Source organism: Hypanus sabinus, chromosome 11 (assembly GCF_030144855.1).
Source record: "Hypanus sabinus isolate sHypSab1 chromosome 11, sHypSab1.hap1, whole genome shotgun sequence".
Lineage (NCBI taxonomy): Eukaryota > Metazoa > Chordata > Chondrichthyes > Myliobatiformes > Dasyatidae > Hypanus > Hypanus sabinus.
The window spans coordinates 79,111,391-79,138,710 of NC_082716.1; positions in this window are offsets into that span (position 1 = coordinate 79,111,391).

Below are 27,320 nucleotides of genomic sequence, written 5' to 3' on the forward strand. Positions count from 1 at the left end.
ATTTTTTCTCAAGTTGGTCTAGTTAGGGGCTCGTATTAGGTACCTTTGTGCTCAGAGGACATTCCCAAAATGGCTGCAATAACCTCATTTGGCCTCTCTGAGTTTCTGCACATGCCATTTAGGCTGGAAAATGCAGTACAGACTTTCCAATGGCTGATAGACTCTGTATTAAAAGACTTAGATAATCTTTTAGTTTATCTGAATGACATACTTGTTGCCATTGCATACAAATCCAAACAGGTATCTCATCTCTGCACACTTATTGAGCACTTAAGCCGCCTGCTAAATGCCAGCTTGGGTTGTCAACCATTGACTTTCTTGGCCTTCGCATCTCTGCAGAAGGTGCGAAACTATTCCCATCAAAACTAGCTGCTATTAGGGATTTCCTACCACCCCTCACAACTAAAAAACTACAGGAGTTTTTAGGCACGGAGAACTTCTATCACCACTTCATTCTGCGACCTGCTAATTTATGCACCCCCTGTATAATGTGCTGACAGGCAATATCCCTCATCATGTGCCTGAGTGGACACGACCAGGGCATTTGATGATACCAAATGAGCTCTTTTCAATGTGACCCAACTGGTTCACCTGAACCCTGATGCACCTACAGCCATCACTACCGATGCTTCAGACATTGCTGCGGGTTCTGTGTGCGTGCGAACAGTTGGTCGAAGGCGTGTGGCAGCTGCTGGCTTTCTTCAGATGGCAGATCCGTCCCCTGACAGGTAGTACAGCACGTTTGACCATGAGATCCTCAGTCTGTATCTGGGGTGTCCGCCATTTTCATTTTCTTCTAGAATGTCGCCAATTCATGGTGTTTGTTGACCGCAAACACCTCATGCAGGCGATGGCCAAAATATCAGATCCTTGGTCTGCATACACCATCTGGCCTACCTATCAGAGTTTGCAACTGATGTACAACATATCAAGTGGAAAAACAATCTCATGGGTGATTGCCTCTCATGGCCAGCCATTGAGACCATACACATAGGGTTTGACTATGCTACTGACCCTGAAGTACGGGTTTACCGAGCAGCAGTCACAGGCCTGCAAATGGCTGACGTTAAGTTCAGGGAAGCTGGCATTTCTCTCTTGTGTGATATCTCAACCAGTTGCCCTTGCCCCATAGCACCCACAGACTGGAGGTGGACTGGTTTTAACTCCGTACATGGCCTCTTGCGTCCAGGCCAGAAGGCCTCACAGAAACTGGTGGCACTAAAGTTTGTGTTGCATGGCCTGGAAAGGATTTGCCTGATTGGAGTGCAACCTGTGTGGAGTGTCAGTGGGCAAAAATTAACCGTGATGTCCAAGTGCTATTGGCTCCCCTTGAGGTCCCTGAGAGGCAGTTTCACGATGTCAATGTGGACCTTGTTAGCCCTCTTTCTCCCTTCTGTAGTTCCATGCACCTCCTTACCATGGTGGACTGTACCACCAAGTGGCCGGAGGTCATCCCTCTAGCGTTGACGATGGCGGCAGGCATGGCTCAGGTGTTTATCAGCTCCTGTGTTGCTCAGTTTGGCACCCCATCTGTAATCTCCTCTGACTGCGGTCCCCAATTCATACCAGACCTCTGGGCTGTGATGGCTCACAATCTCAGAGTTAGGCTACGTCACACCAGGGCATATCACCCACAGTCCAGTGGCCTCTGCAAGCAGTTTTACCGCCCTCCCCCCCTCTTAAAGGCTGCTCTGAGGACCTCCTTAATGGATGAGTGTTGGCATGATAGTCTCCCATGGGTCCTGTTTGGGGCTCAGGACCTGCAGTCATTATTGGCTGAGTTGGTCTACGGGCAGCAGTTAGGAGTGCAAGGTGACTTTATTCATAACACCATGATCACCCACCAAGATTTGTAGGATTCCTCTACCACATCCCTGCTATCATGTCATGACCATGAGCATGTCAACAAACCTTTGCATGAGCCAGCTGTTCCTCGGAACATAAAATCCAAGCTCGTCCGAGCTCCAGACAGGCTCACAATGGCAGTTTTAGTGAATCTGGGGGGAGTCTGAGTAGGGTAATGTAATTGGTGGAAACATACATAATTTATTATCACCAGCACTAAGTTGGGATTCACTTTAAGAGGATGGTCTGATGTAATGATGTAATTACATGAAGTACTGTTGCCTTGTTCTTGTGTTCAGTGTTTGGACTACAATAATTGAGTTGTTACGGGTTTTCTTAAACATCAGATGCCTCACACTGATCTACAATACCAAACGTCAGTCTTTCTCAAACTTTCTGCCTTGGAGAAACTCTTAAATTACTTTTCAGGTCTCAGGGGACCCCTGAGTAAAAATTATTATATCCAGAGCTCACAGTATGTTAGCATAATAAGGAAGTTGTAGATATAATAATCCAAAAATAATTGTCAATGCTCTTTTGAACAGAAATGAAGCTTTAGCCAACCTTTCTTGGAAAAAATACAAATAGTTAAGCTTAGCTTACCTTTCTTGAAATTAATCTCTTGCTTTCTCTTTCATAAATGTTAAAAATCCATAAGGAAGACATAAGCATTTCTGTTAAATAACTGGCTTGAGCCAAATATGGTATAACATTTTTCTAAGGGAAGGCTCAGTAGATTTAATTTAAATAAAGTTTGTAACTTGATTTTAATTAATGCTATTTACAACATGAAATTTTATTTGCAATGTTGAAGCTGTGTGTCGTGATAATGTCTGGATTTTCTTTTTTTTTACAAGAGAAACTAATCCTCTCATGGAGCCAGCCATTGATGGGGCACCATCAGTACAGATGCCAACACACTTACTCCAAGACAGACTTTTGTTCCGAGATATGAAAACCAAACATTAAATATATCTTGGCCTTTGCTTGTTTCGGGCAGCTCTTTGCAACTAAAGAAGTTTTCTTAAATGTCACCATCGTTTACAAATCTTACAAAATGACATTCATTGGTGAAATCTGCTGACTGATTAACCTGGATAGATAAGCTATTGGTTTTCAGTTTATCACACAAAACCTCTTCAGCATCATGTATCATTAATATGTTGACTTATTGTACTGTTTGAGAGTGAAACCTTTTCAGTTTTTCGTATTGCAGCTTGTCTTAGCATTTAACCCACTATAATTTTACATGCTGGCATTCTTAGGTTCTCACTAACTGTATGACTTTTCCTTTTCGGGTTAATAAGTTCTGCTACTAAATAACTTGCTTCCTGAGTCCTTTTTCTGACTGGGACCTTATTAATAAATGATTTAATCTGTTTTGAGATTCCAGTAATATAATCAGCACTTTTACATGTCATGTGGCTGTGATTAGTAGTTAAGTGTCTTTTCAATTCTGCTGGAGTCACTGCTGCATTTGTAAAAGCTGTTTGCTACAGGCTCTACACAATGGAATAGGACAACTCAGATCCCCAGTCCATATAAAACCCAGTGATAAGTAGCTTTCATTGTCAAGATGGACGTTTTGTTTGTGCCCGTGGTTGCTAATTAGAATAGCATAGTGGTAGTCCTTCGGATTCGTAGAAGACACTGGACCCTGTGCGTGATGGAGTTTTAAGTGGAACAGCCATTGCACAGGGCGATCCCACTCTCTCAGCAGAAGAGACCTTGATCCAGTGTCAGGGACAACCATTACGGCTGGAGACCTCTCCTGCTGCAGTGGATGACCAGGACATCTAAGTGTCTTGTCGTGCTCTTAGCGCTCCACTACATCTGCTGGCCTGCCTTCTTGATCATTGGACCATCAATCGGTCTCCTCCGCTCAATCTGCCAGAGCCAGGCTTCACACGCTGGGATAGACAGATCCCCTACCTCACCAAGGGTCGAAGACCCGTCGACTACCCTCACCCAGCTCGGCCCGTCTGCCGAGCCGGTTTACCGGGGTGTGGCCGCTGCGTGTGTTACAGCTACTTGGAGCCAGAGGTGAGAGCTGAGCGCCAGGTGGGGACCAAAGGTGGACGAGCTGCCCTGAAAAAGGGCACGGCAGGCCCCCCCCACCAGAATAATAAATAACTAAATGAGAAAATCACAAAAGATACAAAAACTTCACAATGCAATTCACTTCTAATTTACACAATCCAATTTTTGCAAAGTTTACAACTATAGCAAAGCTGTAGGCTTGCAGCTGAATCCTGGTGTGCAAAAATTCCCTTAGAAATAAAATTTCCCTCTTATTTTCTACTACACTGGTACAGTTTGTTCCCTCCCGTAAGTCAGTTGGCAGCATGTTAGGGGAAGTTGGGGGAGGTAATTTGGGAGAGAGAGGCTGTCATCACTGCGGGCAAGTCCATCCAATGCTTGGAAAACGCACTTGGCACTCCTCATCAGCCTAGTGTTCTCCCTTCAATGTACACAATGATCAACAGCCTCTTGTATCTCATGTCAAAAATTGAGAATGGACTCAAGCAAATAAACACAGTCCTACTGCACACTGCCATACTGGGCTGAGACCTCTAACGAGATTGCTAATGGGGCTGCTCGCTCACTGCCCACCACTTTGAACGCTAGCAACATGTATTATCCGAAGTTCAGAAGATGATGCTTATCTTTTAATCATGATCTCTCGCAGAACCCTGGTTGAGAAGCCCTGCCACACATAATCCGATCAAAAGTCATGGATAAATCAGGAGATTTTCAGTTTGCTGAGGGCTAGATCTGTGGCATTGAACTCTGGCAATACGAGAAGGCCAGGTACAACTTTCCGAGTGCTATATCAAGAGTTTCCCTACAGCATTCACTGACCCTTTGATCTCTGTCTCGGAGGCTGACATCAGAACGTCTTTCAAGAGGGTGAATCCTTGCAAGGCGACAGACCCCAGTGCTGTATCTGACAGGGCTCTGAAAATCTGTGCCAACCAACTGGCAGGCGTGTTCAAAGATATTTTCAATTTCTCATTGCTACATTCTGAAGTTCCCACCTGATTCAAAAGGACAACAAACATACCAGTGTCCAAGAAAAGAATGGTAAAGAACAGCATCAAATCAGTGGAAAGATGTGACATAGAATTGGAAAATACTGAATTCTTTTGGTTGAGTTAAGAAACCGCAAGGGTAAAAGGTCGTTGATGGTGGTTATATACAAGCCTCCCAACAGTGGCCGGGGTGTGGACCACAGAGTTCAACAGGAAATAGAAAAGACATATCAAAAAGGCAATGTTTTGATAGTCATGGGAGATTTCAACATGCAGGTCAATTGGAAAAATTTGATTGGTAATGGATCTTAAGAGAGTGAGTTTGTTGAATGCCTATGAGATGGCTTTTTAGAGTAGTTTGTCGTTGAGCCTATGAGGGGATCAGCTAAACTGGATTGGGTGTTATGTAATGAACCGGACGTGATTAGGGAGTTTAAGGTGAAAGAACCCTTAGGACCTAGTGATCACAATATGATTGAGTGCAACTTGAAATTGGATAGGGAGAAAGTAAAGTCTGATGTAGCGATATTTCAGTGGAGTAACGGAAATTACAGTGGTATGAGAGAGGAGTGGGCCAAAGTAAATTGGAAGGAGATGCTGGCAGGGATGACAGCAGAGCATCTGTGGAGTGAATTTCTAGGAAAAATGAGGAAGGTGCAGGACAAAAGTATTCCAAAAATGAAGAAATACTGAAAGAGCCAAATAATACGACCGTGGATGACAAATGAAGTCAGAGCTTATGTATAAACAAAAGAGAGAGCATACAACAAAGCAAAAATTAGTGGGAAGATAGAGGATTGAGAAACTTTTAAAACCCTACTGTCACTACGGTTCGGATATGGCCCAAGTTCAGAGTGAGAGACGCTGAAGCAGGTCGATAGTTCACAGACTTTAATACGGAAGGTGTTAAGGGAAAATAAAACAATAGACACTAGGCCAAACAGGGGCCATTAACTAAAACTCTCAAAGGAAAATGAAGCCAACACTGCAGCTGAAAAGAACATCAAAACATTAAACAAATACTGTTAGTCTTCAGAGCCAGTTGATTTGAAAGTCCAATTATCTCAGGGAAGGCCAAATGCAAAACAGCAGCGAAGCTTTGCCAAGTCTCAACAAGCACTGCGATAACAAGAATGGAGTTAAATACTATCACGATTAAATAATAATTAGCTGACATGTGAAAATTCACAAGCGCAATTGCTGTATTTACTGCGCTGCCAAATCCGTGGTTGTGACACCTACAGAGAGCAACTAAAAGAATCATTAGGAGGGAAAAGACGAAATAGGAAAGCAAGCTAGCAAACAATATCAAAATGGATAGAAAAGGCTTTATCAAATATGTAAAAAATAAAAGAGAGATGAGAGTGGATATAGGACTGCTCGAAAATAAGGCCGGTGAAATAATAATGGGGAACAAGGAGATGGCAGCTGAACTAAGTGAATATTTTGCATCAGACTTCACTGTGGAAGACACTAGCAGTGTGCCAGATATTGAAGGGCATGAGGGAGGAGAAGCTGGTGCAGTTTCTGATGCAAGGGAGAAGGTGCTCAAAAAGCTGAAAGATCTAAGAGTACGTAAGTCACCCGGACCAGATGATCTGCACCCTAGGGTTCTGAAAGAGGTAGTGGGAGAGATTGTGGAGCCATTAGCAAACAATGATCTTTCAAAAGTGCTCGGGCTCTGTGCATGGTGCCAGAGGACTGGAAAATTGCAAACGTCACTCCATTCTTTCAGAAAGGAGGGAGGCAGCAGAAAGGAAATTTTAGACCAGTTAGTCTGACCTCAGTGGTTCGGAAGATGTTGGAGGATGAGGTTATGGAGTACTTGGTGTACCAGGACAAAGTAGGCATGGTTTTCTTAAGGGAAAATCTTGCCTCACTAACCTGTTGGAATCCTCTGAGGAAATTACAAGTGGGATAGATAAAGGGAATGAAGTGGATGTTGTATATTTGGACTTTCAGAGGCCTTTGACAAGGTGCCATATGTGAGCCTGCTTACCAAGTTAAGAACCCATGGTATTACAGAAAAGCTACTAACATAGTTAGAGCATTGGCTGATTGGTAAGAGTCAGCATGTGGGAATAAAAGGATCCTTTTCTGGTTGGCTGCCAGTGACTAATGTGTTCCGCAGGGACCGATTTTGGACCACTTCTTTTTATGTTGTAGATCAATGATTTAGAAGGTGGAATAGTTGGCTTTGTTGCCGAGTTTGCAGATGATACAATGCTTGGTGGAGGGGCAGGTAGTGCTGAGGAAACAGGTCGGCTGCAGAAGGGCTTAGACAGGTTAGGAGAATGGGCAGGATAGTGGCAAATGAATTACTATGTTGGAAAAATTCATGGTCATACACTTTGGTAGTAGAAATAAATGTGCAGACTATTTTCTAAAGTGGCAGAAAATCCAAAAATCTGAGAGCAAAGGGACTTGGGAGTCCTTGTGCAGAACTCCCTAAGGTGTAACATGCAGGTTGGGTCAGTGATGAGGAAGGCAAATGCCATGTTAGCTTTCATTTCAAGGGGTCTTGAATACAAGAGCAGGGATGTGATGCTGAGGCTTTATAAGGCACTGGTGAGGCCTCACCTTGATTGTTGTGAACAAGTTTTGGTCTCTTTGTCTAAGAAAAGTTATGCTGGCATTGGAGAGGGTATAGAGGCAGTTCACAAAGATGAGTCCGGGAATAAAAGGGTTATCGTAAAAGGAACGTTTGCTGGCTCTGGATCTGTACTCACTGGAATTCAGAAGGATGGGGAGTTTCTCATTGAAACCTTTTGAATGTTGAAAGACCTAGACAGAGTAGATGTTTCCCACGGTGGAGGAGTCAAGGACAAGAGGGCACAGCCACAGGATAGAAGGGCATCCATTTAAAACAGGTGCAGAGAAATTTCTTTAGCCAGAGGGTGGTGAATTTGTGGAATTTATTAGCACAGGCAACTGTGAAGGCCTGTTCGTTGGGTGTATTTAAGGCAGAGATTGATAGGTTCTTGATTGGTCATGGCATCAAAGGATGTGGGGAGAAGGCTGGGGAATGGGGCTAAGAAGGGGAAGAAAAGATTGGCCATGATTGAATGGCGGAGCATACTCAATGGGCCAAATGGCCTAATTCTGCTCCTATATCTTATGGTCTATGCTTTAAAAGGGGGTGAGCCGCCTTAATGAGTATCATCCACTAGCACTCATATCTACAGTGATGAAGTGCTTTGAGAAGGTGGTCATGGCTAGAATCAACTCCTGCCTAAGAAAGGACTTGGACCTATTTGCCTATCACTGCAAGAGGTCTACAGTGGATGCAATCTCATTGGCTCTTCACACAGCCTTGGATCTGCAGGACAAAACTCATACTTACATCAGAATGTTGTTCACTGACTACAGCTCAGCGTTTAACACAATCATTCCTACAGTTCTGATCAAAAAGCTCCAAAGCCTGGGCCTCTGTACCTCCAATGCAAATGCGTTCTCGGCTTCCTCACTGGAAGACCACAGTCTCCACCTCGCTGATATCATCACTGCCACACATCAAGGATGTGTGCTGAACCCACTGCTCTACATTTTCTACACCCAAGACTGTGTGACTGGCATGGCTCAAATGCCACCGATGAATTTGTTGACAGAATTGTTGATGAGAAGACGTACAGGAGTGAGATATATCAGCTAGTTGAGTGGTGTCACAGCAATAACCTTGCACTCAATGTCAATAAGACCAAAGAATTGTTTGTAGACTTCAGAAAGGGTAAGCCGAGAGCACACACACCAGTCTTCATTGAGGGTTCAGTAGTGAAAAGGGTGAACTGTTTCAAATTCCTGGGTGTCAGCATCTCTGAAGAGCTATCCTGGGCCCAGCATTTCGGTGCACTTACAAAGAAGGCATAACCATATAACCATATAACAATCACAGCACGGAAACAGGCCATTTCGGCCCTCCTAGTCCGTGCTGAACCCTTAATCTCACCTCATCCCACCTACCCGCACTCAGCCCATAACCCTCCACTCCTTTCCTGTCCATATACCTATCCAATTTTACCTTAAATGACACAACTGAACTGGCCTCTACTACTTCTACAGGAAGCTCATTCCACACAGCTATCACTCTTTGAGTAAAGAAATACCCCCTCGTGTTTCCCTTAAACTTCTGCCCCCTAAATCTCAAATCATGTCCTCTAGTTTGAATCTCCCCTACTCTCAATGGAAACAGCCTGTTCACGTCAACTCTATCTATCCCTCTCAAAATTTTAAATACCTCGATCAAATCCCCCCTCAACCTTCTACGCTCCAATGAATAGAGACCTAACTTGTTCAACCTTTCTCTGTAACTTAATTGCTGAAACCCAGGTAACATCCTAGTAAATCGTCTCTGCACTCTCTCTAATTTATTGATATCTTTCCTATAATTCGGTGACCAGAACTGCACACAATATTCCAAATTTGGCCTTACCAATGCCTTGTACAACTTTAGCATTACATCCCAACTTCTGTACTCAATGCTTTGATTTATAAAGGCCAGCGTTCCAAAAGCCTTCTTCACCACCCTATCTACATGAGACTCCACTTTCGGGGAACTATGCACAGTTATTCCTAGATCTCTCTGTTCCTCTGCATTCCTCAATGCCCTACCATTTACTCTGTATTTTCTATTTGGATTATTCCTGCCAAAATGTAACAGCACCTATATTTCATTAGAAGCTTGAAGAGATTTGATATGTTACCAAAGACACTTGTAAATTGCTACAGATGTACGGTGGAGAGCATTCTAACTGGCTGCATCACTGTCTAGTATGGCGTGGGTGTCACGGCACAGGATTGAAAGAAGCTGTAGAGAGTTGTGAGCACAGTTAGCACTAGCCTACCCGGCATCCAGGACATCTTGCAGGAGTGATGCCACAAAAAGGCATCATCCAAAAAACACCCTGATCACCCAGGACCTGTCCTCTTCTCATTGCTTCCATCAGGGAGGAGGTACAGGAGCCTGAAGACACACACTCAATGATTCAGAAATAGCTTCTTCCCCTTTGCCATCAGATTTTTGAATGGACATTTAACCTATAAATACTACCTCACTAATGTTTTCTCTTTTAGTACTATTTAATTTAACTTTTTAAATATATATAATTACTGTAATTTACATATTATTATTATTCTGCATCGCAATGTATTGCTTCCACATAACAACAAATTTCATAACATATGCTGGAGATAGTAAGCCTGATTCTGACAAACTAAAGGACACACTGAAGCTCAACGCTGTCACAGCAAAGGCTCTGTGGGGAAGGACCACAGTCGATGGTCCTGCCGTCAATGGAAACAAAAGGGCAGAGCTCTGTGTAACAAAATCTCAAATATCTCATGGATTTTAAGAGGAATTCATAAATGGATTTGCTACATGGCAAAGAATATATGATAGTTTAATGGCACAATAAATGTAAAGAAAGACATGAACTGATTATATTGTATTTCTCTTAGTTTTTATTGATTAAAAAAAATGAGAGCGAATTCACTTCTAAGCCTGATATTCCTACTAGTGCTCAGACTCTGCAGTCTTGGTGAATCAAACACCTCTCATATTGAAGAGCATTTGAAGAGCTCTAAACTGCAGGGCAATAGATCTATTGCTGGTGGGTAGAATTAGGTTCAGGAGCATAGAAGCAATAGCTAAATGACCACCTTCTGTGTTTGAAATCGCCTATGATTTCAACGAGCCATTGATTCACTGTCCAATCCAGTCTTGTAACCATCGGTCACTGGGACTCCACCAAATGTCATCACCAAATTAGGAGCATGAAGTTCAACTTGTGTGAGAAGATACAAGAAGTTCCATTGATATTGCTCCATTCATCTTGAAATGAGAGGCAATTCCTTTGGACTTCTGCAGTTGGAGGACTGCCAACAGAAGGAATGCAGAGCTGGGCAGACATGCAGGAGAGAAAGGACATTGATGGTGAAACTTTGGATAGGGAGTTTCCATAATTTAATCCTATCTGACCTTCCCTCTTTGTTAACTTGTACTGATTACCCCTTCCCTTAATATATCAATTTTTTTATCAAGCACAGTGTTTCTGAGGCAACTTGAATCTGCTCCGCAAGTTAGCCATGATGTCTCTGTACCCTAGACAGACAATGGCAACAGTCTCTGACAGACACTTCCAAGGTGAAATTCTGATGCTGCAGTACAATATTGTATCAACAGAGGGCACTTTAATCTAGGAAAAAAGGTTGATGCATTTTCTAAAGAGTTCACATCAAATATCTGAGTAAATTATAGGATGAGGCACTTTCTCAGATATTTGATGCGAACTCTTCCAAGTAAAACAGTTTGCCCCTATTTCAATGCATGCTTTAAACTAATGTAAAACATAAAATCAAAGTCATGCAGCTTACTTTTCAGGAAGACTTTAGTTTGTAAATATTCACAATAATTAGTCTCTTCCTAGTATTTCTCAGAAAGCAATGTGCTGTGCACAATAACAGTGTCTTTGCTGCTAACTGCCTTGGTCTGATTCTGAGCTGATAGTCTAGAAAGGTACAGTCCACAGTTTGCTGAGATTGGGGTCTATGGTGGAGGTGGGTGGCAAGTCCACTAGTCATTAGCTGTAAGTCAAAGCCAGCCCTTTGGTCTCCTCTCAGGTGGAGCTAGGAATGATACACTGGGGTTCAGTATCCTGAAAAGAAATGGAAAGAGGTTATATTGCTCATGGTCAGAAAACCACAATTCTTCTAGGAGGGGATATTTGTTGGGTCCCCTAGCCAAATAGCTTGCTAATCAAGTAGGTTTAGATGGTAATAATGGCCCCCAAGGGGCTTCAAAGTGCTTGAGATGATTTAGGGCAGCATGATAGTGTAGCAGTTAGCATAGCGCTGGTAATGTGCCAGTGACCTGGGTTTAATTCCTGCAGCTGTCTGTAAGGAGTTGTACGTACTCCCCTTGACTGTGTGGGTTTCCTCTCGGTGCTCTGGTTTCCAAAGACAAATAGGATACTAGGTGAATTGGTTACATGGGTGGCACAGGCTTGTTACTGTGCTATACCTCTAAAAAACTAAAAAAATATGTAACAGCATAGAAAATTGATCTGGAGCAAGATGAAGAGGGTTAGAAGATGAAAGGGAGAGAAGAGCCATAACAGGAATGAATTGAATTTCAATTGCATTAAAAAGCGTGGATTGGGAAATGATTTCTATTTTAAAACTGTGCAGTCTCTATGTCAGTAAGAGTGTTAATATGCATTATGAATAAGGAGAATATCATTTATAAGATACAGAACTGTTAATTTCAAAAGGGTTTCTGGGGAATTTCCTCTATATGTCATTTAGTCATTGTTTATCTGCATTTAAGTACCAACGACAAATTTAGGGGCTTAAACAGTTTACACAGTTTGCTATCTAGTATTAGACTTTTTTACCTTCAGAAAAATAGATTCTGGATGTTTACCTTACCTATACCTTTCATTACTTTATAATTTTTTTCAGGTGTCCCTTCAGCCTCTGGAACTCCAGAGAAAATCCAAGTTCGTCCAATCTCTCCCTACAGCTCCTACTCTCTAATCCAGGCAGCATCCTGGTAAACCTCTTTTGAGGCCTCTCCAAAGCCCCCCACATCCTCCCTGTAATGGAGAACCCTGAACTACATGCATGCAATTAACTGTGTGGCCTAACCTCCAGTTTTATACAGCTGTTATCATGCCTCCTGACTCACATGGTATGCAGTTAGCAAGCAAGTCCTCCAGATGACCTCTGATGGGACTTCTATTCTCCGTTCACCAGCAGAGTTGCTCTTGGGGTAAATAGAACACAGCTGGGACTTCACCTCTGCTTTCCTTCCACAGCCCAAAAAATGTGCAGCTAGCTCACTTCATTGGGCAATGTAAATTGATTGAAGGTGAGTCATAGAATCTTGGGAAGAGTTGATGGGAGTGTGGGAAGAATAAACTGGGATTAGTGCAAAAAAATGGCGGCTTGATGGTCAACATTGCACTGGTGGGCTGAAGCATCAGTTTCCGAGCTATATCTTTCTGTGAGAATGACAGTGGTGTGCAGGAGCTCGATTGGCAAAAAAGAGTTGTGGTGCATTAGCAGGCAGCACAAAGGAATAAGGATCAGAATCAGGTTCATTATCACCAGCATGTGTTGTGAAATTTGTTAACTTTGTTAGCTGATCCCTTTATGCATCCTTGTGGGAAATCGGAGACGCCCCTCTCAGGCATGAGAACCATAACGTTGATTTGTAGCGATGTGCTACACACAGAGCTAGAAATAACGACACTCGAGTTGCACTCGAGACTAGTTTATTCAAACTTCGCGGCACTGGCTTTTACTCAGTACTGTTCCTGCCCTCTCTGGGTGGAAATAACGTCAGAGGTGCATTACAGAAGTCTCTCCCTGCACGTGGGCTGTTTGTGAGCCAGTTCTCCTGCCCAGAAAGTGGGTCACCACATAACCCCTCCCCCCCAGAACCGACGATGCACCCCCCCAGTGTCCATTGTCTGGATCAGTCTTTGGGCGGTCTGCCTCTGCGCCGCGGTGCCTGAACCTTGACCGGCTGCGCCCAGTCCACATGGGTCGGTTTGAGTCGGTCCACAGTGAAAACCTCCTCTTTCCCCCCAATGTCCAGAACGTACGTGGACCCGTTGTTCTTGATCACCTTGAACGGCCCCTCGTACGACCGCTGTAGCGGTGCCCGGTGTCCGCCCCTTTGTACAAACACAAACTTACAGTTCTGCAGGTCTTTGGGTACATGGGTCGGGGTCTGTCCGTGCTGTGAAGTTGGCACGGGGGCCAGGTTGCCGAGCCTTTCACATAGTCTGTCCAGGACTGCTGTGGGTTCTTCCTCTTGCCCCCTTGGGGCTGGTATGAACTCTCCTGGGATGACCAGGGGTGCGCCGTACACCAACACAGCTGATGAGGTGTGTAGATCCTCTTTGGGCGCCGTGTGGATTCCAAGCAGGACCCAGGGAAGCTCGTCCACCCAGATAGGCCTCTCAGGCGGGCCATGAGAGCCGATTTCAAGTGACGGTGGAAACGCTCCACTAGTCCGTTCGACTGTGGGTGGTAGGCAGTTGTGTGGTGTAGCTGCTTTCCCAACAGGCTGGCCACAGTCAACCATAGGCTGGAGGTGAACTGGGCGCCTCTGTCGAAGGTAACAAAGAGTGCTACCCAGGTTGCAATCAGCACTCGGGCGCAGGAATCGACAGTGGTGTCGGTGAGTGGGACCGCCTCTGGCCATCTCGTGAACCGGTCTACCATAGGTAGGAGGTACCGCGCTCCTTGGGATACTGGTAGGGGGCCCACGATATCCACATGAATGTGGTCGAACCTCCGGTGGGTGGGTTCGAACTGCTGCGGCGGGGCTTTGGTGTGCCACTGCACCTTGGCTGTTTGGCACTGCGTGCACGTTCTGGCCCATTCGCCCACCTGTTTGCGAAGTCCATGCCACATGAACTTGCTGGAGACCATCCGGACAGTTGTCCTGATAGATGGGTGCACCAAGCCATGCATGGAGTTGAAAACTTGCCACCGCCAGGTTGCCGGGACAATGGGGCGAGGTTGGCCGGTAGCCACATGAACTTGCTGGAGACCAGCCAGACTGTTGTCCTGTTAGATGGGAGCGCCAAGCCATGCATGGAGTTGAAAACTTGTCACCGCCAGGTTGCCGGGACGATGGGGCGCGGTTGGCCAGTAGCCATGTCAAACAGGAAGGTCCTCTCACCTGTACCTACGAGGAAGTCTTGCAGCTGCAAACCCGAGACTGCGGTCCTGTAGCTGGGCATCTCGTCATCAGCCTGCTGCGCCTTCGCCAGTGCTGCATAGTCCACCCCCAGGGACAGGGCCTGGACAGCTGGTCTCGATAGAGTGTCCACCACACCGTTGTACTTTCCTGAGACATGCTGGACGTCCATCGTGTACTCAGAGATGTAGGACAGATGTCACTGCTGGTGGGCCGACCAGGGATCGGACACCTTCGTGAATGCGAAGGTCAATGGTTTGTGGTCCGTGAACGCGGTGAACAGCCTGCTTTCTAAGAAGTACCTGAAATGCTGGATTGCCAGATACAGTGCCAACAGCTTCTGGTCGAAAGCACTGTACTTGAGTTCGGGTGGCCCTAGGTGCCTGCTGAAGAACGTCAGAGGTTGTCAGTGCTCCTCGATGAGCTGCTCCAGCACCCCACCGACTGCTGTGTCAGATGCGTCCACCTTGAGGGCGGTCGGAACGTCCGTTCTGGGGTGCACCAGCATCACGGCATCTGCCAAGGCTTCCTCGGCTTTAACAAAAGTGGCCGCGGCCTCCTCGTCCCAAGTAATGTCCTTTCCTTTACCTGAGATTAGGGTGTACAAAGGGCATGATATGGGCTGCTGAGGGGAGGAAACGGTGGTAGAAGTTCACCATACCAATGAATTCCTGCAGGCAGGCCTTTGACCATGTTGGGCCGGGCAAAGTGGCGGATCGCGTCTACCTTGGCGGGCAGAGGTGTTGCCCCGTCTTTGGTAATCCTGTGGCCCAGGAAGTCGATGGTATCGAGACCGGACTGGCATTTGACCGGGTTGATCGTGAGGCCGAAATCACTCAGGTGGGAGTAGAGCTGGCGGAGGTGGGACAAATGCTCCTGATGACCGCTGCTGGCTATGAGGATGTCGTCCAAAAAGATGAACGCAAAGTCCAGGTCGCATCCCACCGCGTCCATGAGCCGCTGGAAAGTCCCTGCGGCATTCTTCAGGCTGGACGGCATTCGGAGGAATTCCAACAGGCCGAACGGGGTGATGAGTGCTGTTTTGGGGATGTCTTCAGGGTGCACCGGGATTTGATAGTATCCCTGGATGAGCTCTACTTTGGAAAAGATGCTTGCCCCATGCGGATTTGCAGAAAAGTCCTGTATGTGCAGCACGGGGTAGCGGTCTGGAGTTGTAGCCTCGTTTAGTCTGCAGTAGTCGCCGCATGGTCTCCAGCCCCAGGCTGCTTTGGGCACCATGTACAGGGGGGAGACCCATGGGCTGTCGGACCTCCGTTCGATCCCCAGTTCCCCCATCCTCTTGAACTCCTCCTTCGCCAGGTGGAGCTTGTGCGGGGAGGGGGGAGACTTCGTGCGTGGGCGTGGAGGGGTGGTCCCTGAGTCAGGATATGATGCTGTACCCCGTGTCTGGGCATGGCTGCTGTGATCTGCGGTGCCAGAATCGATGGAAAGTCCGTCAGGATACTGGTGAATTTGTTGTCAGACAGTGTGATGGAGTTCAGGTGTGGGGCTGGCAACTTGGCTTCACCCAGGGAGAACATCTGGAAAGTCTCGGCATGTACCAGTCTTTTCCCTTGCAAGTCGACCAGCAGGCTGTGAGCTCGCAAGAAGTCCACCCCCAGAAGTGGTAGGGCCACCGCGGCCAGTGTGAAGTCCCACGTGAACTGGCTGGTGCCGAACTGCAGCTGCACTGTGTGGGTGCCGTAGGTCCATATCGTACTGCCGTTTGCGGCCCTCAGGGTGGGTCCTGGCTTCCTGTTGTGGTTGTCGTACCCTGTCGGGGGTAAGACGCTGATTTCTGCTCCGGTGTCGACCAAGAAGTGGCTTCCCTACTGTTTGTCCCAGACGTACAAGAGGCTGTCCTGGTGGCCAGCTGCCATAGCCATCAGCAGCGGCTGGCCCTGGCGTTCCCAGGAACTTGCAGGGTGGGCGACAACGGCGGGCTTCTGTGCCCCACCGCTAGTGGTAGAAATACCACTGTTCAGTGGCCTCCTCACTCCTGCTTCTGTGTTGTGTGCGCCCCGTTGCCGGGCCTGGTCAGGCCTGCTGTTGGGTGCGTGGCCTGGTAATCTGACCGACAGATGCCCTGCTCTCCCTCTTGTCTTTCCACAACACGTCTGCCCGGTCCGCCACCTTCCAGGGGTCACTAAAATCTGCGTCGACCAACAGCAGATGTATGTCCTCGGGCAGCTGCTCTAGGAATGCTTGCTCAAATATGAGGCAGGGCTTGTGTTCGTCGGTCAGGGCCAGCATCTCATTCATCAATGCTGACGGCAGCCTGTCTCCCAAACCGTCCAAGTGAAGCAGGCGGGCACCCCGCTCACACTGTGAGAGGCCAAAGGTCCCAGTGAGCAGCGCTTTGAATGCTGCATATTTGCCTTCTTCCGGGGGCAACTGTATGAAATCCTCAACCTGGGCGGTTGTCTCCTGGTCAAAGGAGCTCACCACGTAATAGTAACACGCAGAATCAGAAGATATCTGCCGAATCTGGAACTGGGCTTCTGCTTAGTCAAACCACACGCTTGGTCCAGAAAGTTAGTTTTAGCGAAACTGCGTGAACAGATGAAGAGTCGATCACCTTTGCTCCAAATCCTGTTTGGACCGTCGGGGTCACCAATGTAGTGATGTACTACAGACAGAGCTAGAAATAACGACACTCAGTCGGTAAGTTGCACTCGAGACTAGTTTACTCAAACTTCGTGGCGCTGGTTTTTACTCGGTACTGTTCCCTCCCTCTCCGGGCAGAAATGTCGTCAGAGGTGCATAACAAAAGCCTCTCCCCACGTGCGGGCTATTTGTGAGCCGGTTCGCCTGTGCAGAAAGTGGGTCACCACAGGTTTATGTTATATTTATAATGCCTTCATCAGTGGAAACAGCAGCCAGGTGCTTGGAGTATTTACATCATTGCCTTCTGCCATATGATATGTTCCTAGTCCAAGATCCAGCAGGTTGCCCATCATGAATGTAAGTGGTGAATGAAGAAGGCTAGGCCAAAACATCAGGCCAGCTGTGAAGGAGTCTAGAACATTCAGCAGGCGCTTTCACGTCAGCAGCACATGAATGGAGTTATAATCTACACGGTTTACAAACTCTCCCAGGCCAGCTGGCGTTGCCTGAATTATAAAGTGGCTTCCAGCAAAGATGAGAAAAAAGCCACAGATATTCCTTTGAGCTTCAGGAACAGATACTAATCTAGAGAGCCATCACTGAGTCAAAACTTGTGCACAAAGTGGTTATTGAATTCATCCACTTAATTAGGTTTATGCACGTTATCTGTACATATTGCATGCATTTTCCCTGAAATATTTCTAATCTAATAATATCCACATGCATTCAAATATTTTCTTCAATTTTCTATTTACATACTGTACAGCATGATAGTTATTGAGAAAAAAGTCATCAATTAAAAATGTCATTGCTATTTTAATAAGTTATTTTAGTCACGGAGCTAATATAAATTAGAATAAACACTTCAACAGTGTGAGCTGCTGACAGTAAATAAGCTAAAAAAGCTTTCTACAACACATTTCACTAAACTTTCATCTTGAAATAAGTGTTATTATACTTGACCAGACCAGTATCTGGGCTGGACTGGAACCAATGTCCTAGCGGGAGTGTTTGCTACTGCTGTTCAGGAGGCTTTAAACTAATGTGGCAGGGGGATGGGAACAAGTGCGAAGACAGAGGGGTGAAAAGTAAAAGTGGCAGGCAGTCAAATCCAGGGCAAAAAGCAAAAAGAGCCACTTTTCAACATAATTGTATAAGGGCTAAGAGTGTTGTAAAAACAAGCCTGAAGGCTTTGTGTGTCAATGCAAAGAGCATTCGTAACAAGGTGGATGAATTGAATGTGCAGATAGTTATTAATGAATATGATATAGTTGGGATCACAGAGACATGGCTCCAGGGTGACCAAGGATAGGAGCTCAACATCCAGGGATATTCAATATTCAGGAAGGATAGACAGGAAAGAAAAGGAGGTGGGGTAGCATTGCTGGTTAGAGAGGAGATTAACGCAATAGAAAGGTAGGACATTAGCCTGGAGGATGTGGAATCGATATGGGTAGAGCTGCATAACACTAAGGGGCAGAAAACGCTGGTGGGAGTTGTGTACAGGCCACCTAACAGTAGTAGTGAGGTTGGGGATGGCGTTAAACAGGAAATTAGAAATGTGTGCAATAAAGGAGCAGTAGTTATAATGGGTGACTTCAATCTACATATAGATTGGGTGAACCAAATTGGTAAGGGTGCTGAGGAAGAGGATTTCTTGGAATGTATGCCGGATGGTTTTCTGAACCAACATGTTGAGGAACCAACTAGAGAGCAGGCCATTCTAGACTGGGTATTGGGCAATGAGGAAGGATTAGTTAGCACTCTTGTCGTGCGAGGCCCCTTGGGCAAGAGTGACCATAATATGGTGGAATTCTTCATTAAGATGGAGAGTGACATAGTTAATTCAGAAACAAAGGTTCTGAACTTAAAGATGGGTAACTTTGAAGGTATGAGACGTGAATTAGCTAAGATAGACTGGCAAATGATGCTTAAAGGGTTGATGGTGGATATGCAATGGCAAGCATTTAAAGATTGCATGGATGAACTACAACAATTGTTCATCCCAATTTGGCAAAAGAATAAACTGGGGAAGATAGTGCACCCGTGGCTGACAAGGGAAATTAGGGATAGTATCAAGTTCAAAGAAGAAATATATAAATTAGCAAAAAAAAAAGCGGCACGCCTGAGGACTGGGAGAAATTCAGAGACCAGCAGAGGAAGACAAAGGGCTTAATTCGGAAAGGGAAAAAAGATTATGAGAGAAAGCTGGCAGGGAACATAAAAACTGACTGTAAAAGCTTTTATAGATACATGAAAAGAAAAAGATTGGTCAAGACAAATGTAGGTCCTTTACAGTCAGAAACAGGCAAATTGATCATAGGGAACAAAGACATGGCAGACCAATTGAATAACTACTTTGGTTCTGTCTTCACTATGGAGGACATAAATAATCTTCCAGAAGTAGTAAGGGACTGAGGGTCTAGTGAGATGGAGGAACTGAGGGAAGTACATGTTAGTAGGGAAGTGGTGTTAGGTAAATTGAAGGGATTAAAGGCAGATAAATCCCCAGGGCCAGATGGTCCGCATCCCAAAGTGCTTAAGGAAGTAGCCCAAGAAATAGTGGATGCATTTGTGATAATTTTTCAAAACTCCTTCGATTCTGGATTAGTTCCTGAGGATTGGCTAATGTAACCCCACTTTTTAAAAACGGAAGGAGAGAGAAACCAGGGAATTATAGACCGGTTAGTCTGACATCGGTGGTGGGGAAAATGCTAGAGTCGGTTATCAGAGATGTGATAACAGCACATTTGGAAAGAGATGAAATCATCGGACAAAGTCAGCATGGATTTGTGAAAGGAAAATCATGTCTGATGAATCTTATAGAATTTTTTGTAGATGTAACTGGTAGAGTGGATAGGGGAGAGCCACTGGATGTGGTATATTTAGATTTTCAAAAGGCTTTTGACAAGGTCCCACACAGGAGATTAGTGTGCAAACTTAAAGCACATGATATTGAGGGTATGGTATTGATGTGGATAGAGAATTGGTTGGCAGACAGGAAGCAAAGAGTGTGAGTAAATGGGACCTTTACAGAATGGCAGGCAGTGACTAGTGGGGTACAGCAATGCTCAGTGCTGGAACCCCAATTGTTTACAATATATATTAATAATTTAGATGAGGGAATTAAATGCAGCATCTCCAAGTTTGCAGATGACACGAAGCTGGGTGGCGGTGTTAGCTGTGCGGAGGATGCTAAGAGGATACAGGGTGACTTGGATAGGTTAGGTGAGTGGGCAAATTCATGGCAGCTGCAATTTAATGTGGTTAAATGTGAGGTTATCCACTTTGGTTGCAAGAACAGGAAAACAGATTATTATCTGAACGGTAGCCGAGTAGGAAAAGGGGAGGTGCAACGAGACCTGGGTGTCATTGTATACCAGTCATTGAAGGTGGGCATGCAGGTACAGTAGGCGGTGAAAAAAGCAAATGGTACGTTGGCATTCATAGCAAAAGGATTTGAGTACAGGAGCAGGGAGGTTCTACTGCAGTGTACAAGGCCTTGGTGAGACCGCACCTGGAATATTATGTGCAGTTTTGGTCCCCTAATCTGAGGAAAGACATTCTTGCTATAGAGGGAGTACAGAGAAGGTTCACCAGATTGATTCCTGGGATGGCAGAACTTTCATATGAAGAAAGAATGGATCGACTAGGCTTATACTCACTGGAATTTAGAAGATTGAGGGGGGATCTTATTGAAATGTATAAAATTCTAAAGTGATTGGACAGGCTAGATGCAGGAAGATTGTTTTCGATGTTGGGGAAGTCCAGAACAAGGGGTCACAGTTTAAGGATAAAGAGGAAGCCTTTTAGGACCGAGATGAGGAAAAACTTCTTCACACAGAGAGTGGTGAATCTGTGGAATTCTCTGCCATAGGAAACAGTTGAGGCCGGTTCATTGGCTATATTTAAGAGGAAGTTAGATATGGCCCTTGTGGTTAAAGGGATCAGGGAGTATGGAGAGAAAGCAGGTACAGGATTCTGAGTTGGATGATCAGCCATGATCATACTGAATGGCGGTGCAGGCTCGAAGGGTCGAATGGCCTACTCCTGCACCTATTTCTATGTTTATATAAGAAGAGCATATTGTATACAGTTCTCAACAGCAAGTGTAACTCCTGATTCTTAACATCCAACAAAATCTCATTAGTTCCTTCAGTAATTGTGTTCTACATCATCTCTAAAACTTTTTCAATTTTTCTTAATCCCAATTTGTCCCATTCTGTTTCACATCCCAACTCTTGTTCCGTCTCTCTCTGGAGACTCTGGGGCTCCTGTTTCCCTGCTGAAATTTTTAACCCTTGAAAGCTATCATCTCTGAACTTCCCTTACCGTGTGGCTTCAGCCATTCTCAGTCCCTCTGGCTGACTCTAGTTCATGAGGCTACATCAGTATATCCAGCTAGAAGTAACATCATTCATGGCATTTTCAGACTCTACATTACCTTACATAGTAACACAGTCCTCCCTCAGGGTACCCTGCTCAGACTAAGTCTGCTAAAAGCCACGTGCTAGGACAGCAGTCACCTCACCCTTTCCAAACCCTGCATATTTCCATTCACCACACCCACCTGACTGACATATCCTCGTTACAACTCTCTGTCTGGCTTCTCTTCCATTGTCCCAATGAATTCTATCAGTGGTATAGCTGTTGTCCTAAACACTCCAGTATGTCAGTAAATTAGTATTTGATGTAGAATGACAACAGTGAACTGTTTATTATCTGTCATTCAGTAAAATCGGGGTTAATCTTTTACCTTGATGCAATATCTCTTGATTCCTTTAATACCTAAATATCTGGGATCAACAATGCAACAATGGGCTTTTGGTAATTGCTTCATTTAGAGAAGCTGCCAGAGAAATTGGGATGAAGTAGAAATGTTTTGTGAAGGATTTATATTCTCTTTCCACAGAAAGATATCACAGAAGCATCAGAAGAAACATCTGATTATTCTGCATAATGTGATCAACAGAATATTATGGAAATGATCTGATTTTTCTTTGACCAGAAATATCCCCATTTCTCATTGTCTGAGGATCTTCCTCAGTGAGTTAATAGAATAGATGTAGCTGAAACGTTTCCTCCTTAGGAAGAACCTTGTAATTGCTGAGGATGACCATGACCTTGGCTGTCTGAAGAAGTAGTGCAGGTGCATGTGTGAGCCTGTATATGTAGTCACAACCTCAATGAGAACTTGTTGAATGTTGAAGACTGCGTAGGCATTGTCCAGATAAAACTTAGCCTCCTTTTAATACAGGCGGTCCCAACCTTCTTTTATGCCTTGGACCAATACCATTAAGCAAAGGTCTGTGGAACTCCTGCTTTAAAGTCTCAGGGTACAGACTTCGTCTTTGCTGATATGTCCTTATTGCCTTCTGCCATACGTTTCCATCGGGAGCCTGATTTATCTCCAAGAATCACCTTCCATTTCCAATGATGAATTAGTGGGTCTGGGGGAACACTGTTGGAAGTCAGTTATGAATACAAGAACAGCACAGCGGCACAGTAACAGAGCTACACACACAAAATGCTGGAGTAACTCATCAGGCCAAGCAGCATCTATGGAGAGGAGTACAGTTACCATTTTGGGCCGAAACCCTTTGGCAGGACTGGAGAAAAAAGCTGGGGAGTAGACTTAAAAAGTGGGTGGAGGGGAGAGAGAAACACAGGTGATAGGTGAAACATGAAGGCGGAGGGATGAAGTAAAGAGCTGGGAAGTTGATTGGTGAAAGAGACAGAAGGCCATGGAAGAAAGAAAAGGGGGAGGAGCACCAGAGGGAGGCAATGGGTAGGCAAGGAGATAGGGTGAGAGAGGGAAAAAGGATGAGAAATGGTGAAGGATAGTGGGAAGTAGAAGGTTAGTGGGAATTACCAGAACTTTGAGAAATTGATGTTCATGCCATCAGGTTGGAGGCTACCCAGATGGAATATAAGGTGTTGCTCCTCCAACCAAAGTGTAGCGTCATCACGACAGAGGAGGAGGTAATCAATAGACATATTGGAATGGGAAGGGAAAGTGGAATTAAAATGGTGGCCACTGGGAGATCCCGCTTTTTCTGGCAGATGGAGGGTAGGTACTTGGCGAAGCGGTCTCCTAATTTATGTCGGGTCTCTCCAATATACAGGAGATCACACTGTATATGACTTCAACAGACTCACGGGTGAAGTGCTGCCTCACCTGGAAGGACTGTTTAGGGCCCTGAATGTTAGTGAGGGAGGAGGTGTAGGAGCAGGTGTAGCACTTGCTCTGCTAACAAGGATAAGTGCCAGGAGGGAGGTCAGTGGGGAGGGATGAATGGACAAAGGAGTTGTGTAGAGAGCGATCCCTGTGGAAAGCAGAAAGTAGGGTGAAGGGAAAGATGTGTTTGGTGGGGGGGGGGATCCCATTGGAGGTGGCAGAGGTTTTGGAGAATTATGTGATGGACACGGAGGCTGGTGGGGTGGTAAGTGAGGACACGAGGAACCTTGCCACTGCTAGGGTGGCAGAGGATGAGGTAAGAGCAGACATCCGCGAAATGGAAGAGATGAGGTTGAGGGCAGCATTGATGGTGGAGGAAAGGAGGCCCTTTCTTTGAGAGTCTATGGGTTTATAACAGAATCAGCTATCTCAGAGATAGAGACATTGAGATTGAGAAATAGAAGGAGGCCTAACAGCTCCAGTGGCCTGAGTTCAATCCTGACCATAGTGACTATGCATACAGAGTCTGCATGTTTGCTGTGCAATGGATTTTCTTCAGGAATGTATGTCTCAAAGATACACCAGTAGACCAATTGGCTGTGATCAATCCTCAGTGTTGGCGGGTGGCAGGAGAGTTTGGAGTGAGATGGTGTAGGTGTGGTGCTGATCAATAGGCATATGAGAGGCAATGAAGGGAAATAAAAAGGGGATTGGAATTAGAGGACCCAAAATGGACTCAATGGGCCTGATGACGTCCTTCTATATTGTCCGGAAAAACAAACAAATTGTGCAAGATCTATTGAGTGTGAAAAGAAGTTTCAGACCTAAGTATGGGCAGCGATGCCACATAGTGTGACATAGTAACCTGAAAACAATGTGCAATTGACCTCTTTCAGTGGTTTCTAAGGAGGAGCAATGACTTGGTTTCTAGACCAATGACATTGTAAATCAAACTGGATCTGAAAATAAGCATATATCACTGATAATACTAGGGTCTGTTTTACACTGGAATCATGCTTCTAGCTCAGACAGAAGTCCTGTCAGAAAGTTAGGACTTGTATACAATTTTGCTCTATTTTGTGTTCAGCTTACTTTCAATGCCACAGCATTCTTCAATCAGCATGAATTGGCAGGCCATGGTATTTAGTTAATAGTGCCAGGATTTTGTGAGACTTTAGTTCATTTCCACAGGAGAGAAAGAGTCTTAATTGCATGATACAGATTTCTGTTTTTATAGGATATGGTGTACTTTCATTGTTTTAAATACCTCGTTACATTTAGAAAGTGCAGGGATTCACTTCAGCCCAGATTTTCACATCTTTACAGATAAGAATCAGTTGAAAGAAAAATTAAACCAGTCCACTGAACATGGACTCCTGTGAAATATGGTTAGAAAGTTATGCAAATACTGTTGACCGTCGTGTCACCTCAAGAATTTATGAACATACGGGTTGTAAACGATGTGGCTTTATTTTGCTAAAGTTTTTTACCTTTTGTTTAAAGCACTTATCTTAGTCTGACCTACTTTTTGTTTGCATTTTCAGATGCATTATGTACTGTTGTTTGGTGGTTTCATATAACTAAGTTCCAGTAAATTTCCCTTTCCAAAACAGATGACTCACACTGACATTGTATGTCATCTTCCCTCTTCTATGACTGTGCGCAGGCATGCCTGAATGTAGGGTGCAGGTATGTTTTCTGCTGTGGTCAGATCCAACATTGAAACAAAATGCAGATCCAATCAAAGGCAAACATTACTGTAAAAAAGACAAATCTGCCAACTGGTGAAGTATTTTTTCCCCACTTAGTTACTTGCAGAAAGATTTTTTAAAAATCCCCAACTCAAGCACTGACGTCACAGTCATCTCTACAATGGCCGCTTGCATCACCCCTTTGCAAAGTGCAGGCTAACTTTAAGCAGTGCAATTAGTACTGTTGAATCTTGAAAGTCTTAAAACGAAGAGGAAGACCCAAATTGTCTGCGACAGGTGCAATAAAATCCTTACACCTGTTTTGTCACTTTTTAAAAAAAAAATCAGATCCCCTTAAGTAACTCTGCACTAGCTTTTCAATTTCCATCTGCTTTCCACCACATTATTCATTTCCAAGCAGATCCTCCACCAGAAATAAGCCCTCCTTTTATGTCAGTCCTTGATCTGATCACCACACATCCAATGTTCGCAGGCTGTCCTAGCATCCTTCCTTCTGCTGAAAAAACTGCACCGATATTTCCACATTATTTTGCACTTTTTTTCCTTTCAGATGGCCTGCCACGCTTGAAACAACTTCCCCTAGATTTCCCTTCTTTCTGTTCTGCCGCCCAACCACAGAGAAAGAAAAATCTTCAGTTCAATAATGTCAGCTCCACAGCTAACCTTTCACTCCGGTATGTAAATGGCCACCAGCTGTCTCTCAAATTCTTGAGGGCATAGCTCTAAGGTGAGAGAGGGCAGATTTTAAAGGAAATTTATGAGGCAATATTATTTACGTATAAAGAGAGAGGTAAACACTTGGAAATCACTGACGGGAAGTGGTGGAAGCAATACAACAGTAAAATTGAAGATGTCTTTAGACAAGCACATGAATAGGCAGAGAATGGAGGGATACAGGCCATGTGTAGGCATAAAGTACACACTATTTAAATTGGCATCATGGTTGGCACGGTTATTATGGACTTAAGGAAATGTTCCTGTGCTTTACTGCTTCACCTCCTATACAACAAAAGTGATACAAATACTCAATATTATTATTTCATTGATATCAGGTATTCAATGCCATTCACTTTGGCTGTCTTATTGACATATTTCATTCAACCATGGAAGTTTAAGAATGGGATGTCTGATAAGTCAAGAGGAAATGAGAGGGCAGTGATACAGGATGGAGAAGGTGGGAAATTGACAAGCAAAATGTGATTGAGACAAAGTAGGTCACAGTGTGCAGGGTGGAGCAAATCCAGAGTTAAAACCTGGAAAAAAATCAAAGCTTATCTGTGTTTGCTTGAATGCACTGAGCACTTGCAATAACCTGGATGGATTCACAGATAGCAACATTCAACAATGTTGTAGCAGCTGTTACGGGGATGTGGCTGTGGTGCAGTCAGGACTGGGCACTCAGTGTTCCAAGTTATACAATGTTCCAAAAGAACTGGCCAAAAAGGAGAAGAGTCCGCAAAGCCTAGTGAATCAAGAACAATGTTCAGTCGTGATGCAGAAACAATAGATAGTAACGTAGAACTGATCTGAGTTGAAATCATTAACAGCAAGGGAAAGAAGACACACTTGATAATAGTCTGTAGTCGCCTATAATCAAACCTTGTGATGGGGCAGAGCAGAAATTGAGAACTATATATAGCAGGTATAAAGAGAACAGCAATTATCGTGGGAGATTTTAATCTACTTATTGATCGGACAACCCAAAGCGACAAGGGTATTATTGAAGAAGAATTTGTGGAATGTCCCAGGGACTTCATCTTACATAGAATGTGATCTCCCCACGGTCCGTACATAGTGTACCTTAAAACCTCCATTTATCTTGATAGACCGTGGATTTGCACCTTGGAAAATTTCCAGGGCACAAGCCTGGGCAAAGTTTTTTTTTAATGGAAGACCGGCAGTTGCCCAAAGCTGCAAGTCTCCTCTCTCCACACCACCAATGTTGTCCAAGTGAAGGGCATTACGACCCATACAGCTTGGCACCGGTGTCATTGCAGAACAATGTGTGGTTAAGTACCTTGCTCAAGAACACACACGCAGACTCAGCCAAGGCTCGAACTAGAGACCTTCAGATCACTAGACGAACACCTTAACCACTTGGCTACGCGCCAACAATAACCTTGCATAACCTAGCCTATAAAAAGAATTTTTTAGACTTCAGCATGAATAATGAGCGATTAGTGCGAGTTCTTGTGGTCAAAGGTTCCATCGGAGACAGTCACCACAATATGATAGAA